The sequence below is a fragment of the Coffea arabica genome, chromosome 3c, assembly GCF_036785885.1.
Source record: "Coffea arabica cultivar ET-39 chromosome 3c, Coffea Arabica ET-39 HiFi, whole genome shotgun sequence".
Classification (NCBI taxonomy): domain Eukaryota; kingdom Viridiplantae; phylum Streptophyta; class Magnoliopsida; order Gentianales; family Rubiaceae; genus Coffea; species Coffea arabica.
Genome location: NC_092314.1, coordinates 37,562,822 through 37,568,821, shown reverse-complemented (window position 1 = coordinate 37,568,821; position 6,000 = coordinate 37,562,822).

The following is a 6,000-nucleotide window of genomic DNA, read 5'->3' as shown; positions in this document are numbered from 1 at the left end:
AACTATTTTCAATTGAAAAAAGATAAAAGTTATGTTAATTAACATACTTTGAAATTTCAACATCTTTTCTTTGAAGTAAATTGAGCTCTACGCTCTTTCATAGAACTAAATTAATCTATGATTGAATCACTGCTAAAATTTTCAACAACTTCCTTTTCTATATACACAGTTAGACAAATCATTCAAGAAATTATCTTCCATCTTGTTTTGGAGCTTTGCCTTGATTATTTTCATAATTGAAAATGCCCGCTCTGTAGTTACAGTTGATACAGGAAGAGGATATATCAAGTCTAATCAATCTATCAATAAGAGGATATATCACTGATTTTCTTGCCTTCACCAAGTCTTGACATAACTCATTAATACCAGATAATTCTTGTAATTCATGATGATTTGGAATGTCGAGTTCAAAATGTTGAAATTTTATTCTTAGACGTACTAGTTCTTACTCCATAAAATCATAAGACGGATAGAACTTCTCTGCATACAAATATCATCAATCTTAAGCAGTATAAATCCATTTCTAGGATCTAAAGTAGTGCTCAAAACAAGCAATTCTATGGTATGATCATTAAACCTGCTATGTAACTCTTGCAATTGATAATCAATTGTTGCAAGAAATATATCTACTCGATAATAATGCTCCACAGTAATCTCATCATGATGATTTCGAGATCTACCACGTCTTGCAATATATTGAGCATTCATACATGGGATATCAATTGGATGTTGTTCACAAAATAATTTAACTTTCACCAAGAAATCATCCCATCCCGAATCTCGAAAATTCTTCAGTAGCTTTGTTGTGCTTGAGACAAGATGCATTGCATTCAAAATATCTTGAGATTTACGTTACAATGCTATACAAAGAAGATGAGTAATTTTCGTAATGTCTTTCATAAGATGCAAAGTGAAAACAAATTTAAAGGATAACAACTGATTCAAAGCAAAATTTGCATCTTCACATTGAGAGTATGAACCTTCATCTACTGCAATGTTACTTAAAATCACATAAGTAGCATTGAACATTTTCAGTAAACTAGAAATAGAATCCAAATGAGAACCCCAACGAGTATCTCCAATTCGTTTTAAAGTGCCAATTTGATTAAGCCCCCTTTCAGTTTCAAGTTCACCATTAGCAATCTTAGTAGCAACTTCAATTGGTTGAGCCTCCTTTAATTCATCATTATGTTTGCTAGATGCAGTAACAATATTGATAATGAAAACTAAATTGGAGAAGAATTGGTGAACAGAAGCTACTTCTCTAGAAGCTGCAACATTAGCAAGTTAAAGCCTATGATATATATATATATATATATATATATCAACTCTCATAATATAAACTAAAATTGTAAAAATTTAGGGGGGGCCAATTTTATTTTACACACATATTTACATATTATGAATTAAAATTCTCAAAACTTAGGGGGGGCCATGGCCCCCCTCTGCCCCCCCTTGGCTCCATCATTGCTGCTTATCTTGACTCCACTTATCCTCATGTCTTAGGCTGCATTTTTTAACAGGTTAGAAAAGCCTTCTGAATAGATAAGGAAGAGGTAAGGTGACAAGGGATCTCCCTGTCCAATCCCTTTTTGAGATGTGATATATTCTTTACAATCTCCATTTATATTGAATGAAAATGAGACTGTTCTAATGCAATATATGATCCAGTTAATCCAGCTCTCACAAAACCCCATTTTGCTCATTATGGATTGTAGAAAATCCCATTCAACTATGTCGTAAGCTTTTGACATGTCCAACTTCACAACCATATAACCATCCTTCCCATGCCTTTTATTCTTAAGGTAATGCAAGTATTCATGAGAGATTATTATGTTATCAATAATGTGCCTCCCAGGTATAAAGGCAGATTGATTGATACTAATGCAGTACTTAAGAACAGGCTTTAGTCTATTGACAATGATTTTGGTTATGGTTTTGTACACGACATTGCATAGACTAATAGGTCTATATTGCTTAATGTTAATAGGATTTGGAACTTTAGGAATAAGGGAAATGATTGTGTGATTAATGGCTTTAAGCATAAGACTAGAGTGGAAAAAACTTTGAATAGCATTTACCAGGTCTCCTTGATTACATCCCAAAATTTTTGGAAAAAAAGAGATATCATACCATTTAAGCCAGGAGCCTTATTGCAATCCATAGTGAAGAAAGCAGTTTTGATCTCTTCTTCTGTCACTTCCTTGGTTAGCTCCGTGTTCATTTCTGTCATGATGGAAGTTGGGATTCCCTCTAATATCTCTTGAGCGTTACTGGTTGGAGACTTGGCAAAGAGCTTCCTGTAATAGTCTACAATTTCTTTCCCAGTTTCTACTTCTGATTCAGTCCAGCCTCCATCTTCTTTTTGTAGTCTTTGCAGCCTATTCTGCTTCCTTCTGCCATTTACCTGTGCATGGAAGTATTGAGTATTTCTGTCCCCTTCTTGCAACCATTTGAGTCTGGATTTTTGGCTCCAGAAGATTTCTCATCTTTATAAGCCTCTTTCAGCTGTGACTTTAATCCAACCATCTTTTCTCTCTTATTGTTCATTGAAGAATCTCTTGTCTAATCCAGTTGCTTTTTGAGACTATCAATTCTGTCCTTAGAGTTTTTGTAGATGCTGTTACTCCACTTAAGCAATGCCACTCTATAGTTCCTCATTTTTTATTGCACTTGGTACATCCGAGATCTTTCTACATTGTCCTTCCGTGCTCCTTTAACAACCTCAGACATTTCCTCATGTTGGAGCTATCTCTTATCAAAGAAGAACCTTCTTTTTTTCCTCTCTACAGTAGGCTTGGTGTCTATCATCAAAGTATAGTGGTCTGAAGCATATGTTTTAATGTGAGAGCACTTAGCATTATCAAACAACTGAATCCAATGTGCACTTCTCAGGGCTCTATCTAATCTTTGCTTGATTTCTCCTTCATTTCCCCAATTGTTGCATCGAGTCCACGGCTGCCCCTCAAACCCCAGGTCCACCAGTTAGTTGGCATTTATGAAATTCCTGAAATCAGTGAAACTCCATTCAGCTCTACACCTTCCTCCCCATTTTTCAAAATTAGAGGTTATATCATTGAAATCCCTAGCCAACAACCAGTTGTTTCCCCATAGCTGCCTTCTTCTATTCAATACTGTCCATTGTGCTTTCCTTATAGCATCATTACAGTTTGCATAAATGCCAATCAGCCACCAAGTGCACTTGCTTTCTTGGTTCTCAATCTGAGCTTCCATAGTGAATGATGTGTGTTGCACTTGCAATATTTTTATATCAGAATTCCAATACATGCAGTGCCATTCCTCCTGCTTTATCCATTGCTTGCACCACATAGCAGCAATAATAGTTTAGGGTTTTTTCCATACACCTTAATCTATTTTTCGTCTCACTTAAAAACATCAAGTTTGGGGAAAGGAGTTTTTTATACTCCTTCAGATGGGGAATTGTCAAGGGACTCCCAGCACCTTGTCAATTCCACACCATCACTCTCATTGACTTTTAGGGACCCAGTTAAGGCTGGTTCCCACCCCCTCTGCTTGTCTTTCACTCACCCCTCTGGGGCTGTCAATTTTGTTCCTCTTTGGCTCATGCACAATATTATCCACTTCTGGCATTTCCTCATCAATCAGACTTAACTTTCATTTGGTCAGAACTGGTTGGGCCATGCTGTTTCCATCTATCTATTTCAGTGCTCTCCAGCCTCTTCCTCTTGATGTTCTTATTGTCTTTCTGACCTTCAAGTCCTGAGGTTGTCTTGTTCCTTGTTGGCTACTTTCCATGCGCTACTTTCCATGCACTTATCAAATATCCTAATATGTATTATCTCATTGATACTATTATGTTTATCCGTCTCTTGAGTGAATTCTGTTGTTGTCTGTTCTTTCCCCAATGACTGTGAGTCCATCATCTCCAAATCCTCCTTGTGAGGATTAGGTTCCGCACTCCTCTCAACTCTCTCTACCTCCATGGTCATAATCTGGTTTTTTCCTTCTTCTTTACCTTTCTCTGGTTTCTCTTCTATTGACGCTACCAATGCTGTGCTAACCTGTGTGTTACACGTCTCTGGCATCTTACTGTTGGGTGTTGGTGGTACCTAGTTCGTCCCTTCCTTTTTGGATTGCAGAAGCTTTGTTACCTCTTCTTTGAAGGCAGCCACCCTGTTTCTATCCCTAACTTCCTCAGTTCCCATTTGATCCTTTGGGATATTTACCACTTCTTCCTGACTTAGCTCCTTACGAACTAGTTCCCCATTTTCCAAACCCCAGTGTACTCTGTTGGAAGGGGATTTGTATCTATTACTGTCCTTTTGTGGGGAACCTTTGCTATAGTTTACTCTCATCCAAGGTCCATACTGGTTCTCTTGTTGCCCCTTCCCCACTAAGATGCCTGCTGCACATCCTTTCTCACTATGGCCAATGATTCCACAAGCATAACAGAAATCTGGGCATCTCTCATACCTAAATTTAATCCACTTCATAGAGTCACTCATCTTGACAGTAGTGCCCCTAGGTAGTGGCCGAAAGGTATCAACCACAACTTGTACCTTTAGGTGTCTTCCTTCCTTTCCACCTGTTTGGGGAATGATAGCTTCTTTCACCCCCTAAACACTGTTTTACCAATCTTCTTCCCCATTTCTTTTGATAACCAATGAACTGGTAGGTTCCACATTTGCACCCACAATAGGGTCAATCTGAAGGCATTTGGGTCATCCTCAATCCCTTCATACCATTTGCTCAAAACTATCAGTTGGTTGTCCAAGATCCATAGGCCTCCGTTCATAATTCTCTCTTGAGTTTCCTCTTCAGGAATCAAGAATTGATACAGGTTTGGTCCTAACTCTGTGACTTTCAGGTCTTTTGGGTAACCCCAAGCAATACTGACAAAGTTTTTTTGTCCGGTGAAGTTAACTAGTTTCTCTCCCCGGATTTTGCCCAACAAGCTTAGTTGACATTCCTGCCTACTGATACTAGAGTGAACAAAGTCCAGGTCAGTTATGGTGCACTTTTGGGTATTTAAGACAAATTTCTGCATTATCTCAGACAGTTCTTCCGCCATAGTAATGGACTGAGATATAGAGGGGATCCCAATTCTACCCTGACAATGAAGGGGAACTAGCCAAGCTACTGCATATCAAAAGTAAAACTGCTTATTTCAGCTAGGTAATGCTTACCTAGGTGACAACGAAAACAGAGGACAAATAGTAGAACTAACAAACAGAAAAGCAGGTATTTTAAGAAAGCTGGAAAAGTAAAAAAGAGAATCAAGCCTTGAGATGGATGGTTTTATGCTTGTGAAGTGCTGACCCACTATCTCAAGTGCTACTCCCTTCCATTACGTACTTGTAACGCCTCTTCAGCTGCCGATCCTTTTGGAGTTAATGCAGACGACACCGTGGTAGCTCCTTCAGCAACTAACATACATTTATTTTGTCCGATCTAAAAAGCTGTGGGGATCATGTATGGATTTGTGGATGGAATTGGTTCTTTGTGCTTTTTGCCAGGATTTGAACTTTTGGGATTTGAAAAGTTTTGAACTTCCACCATTGGAGGGACAAGCAATGTTTTCAAAACTGGACTGGACCGTCCGGTTCGACCGGTTGGACCGCGAACCGGACATGTCACCGGTCTGGTCTAGTGCTAAAGCCGGAGAGTAATGAAAAACCGCTAAAACCCAGATGACTCGGATGAACCGTGAAAAATCGCTTAGACCGTGAACCGGCGGTTTTTGAAACTTTTCAAAATTAATTTCCAAATTGCAGCCACCAAGAATCAAACACCAGACCTTGCGTTTGTTACAAGGAGCCCTTACCATTAAACCATAGCCAGCGGACAAGACTGTTTTGTGTAGATATTTACTTAACTTATTAAGTAAAAAACCAAAAATACCCCAAAACACATCAAACTTATTTCTTTGTTTGCTTTAGTTCAGCGGCTTCTCCTCAGTGAATAAATGTAAAGAAACGTAGGTAAGATTAAATATAAAAAATATATAAATGCAAAGAT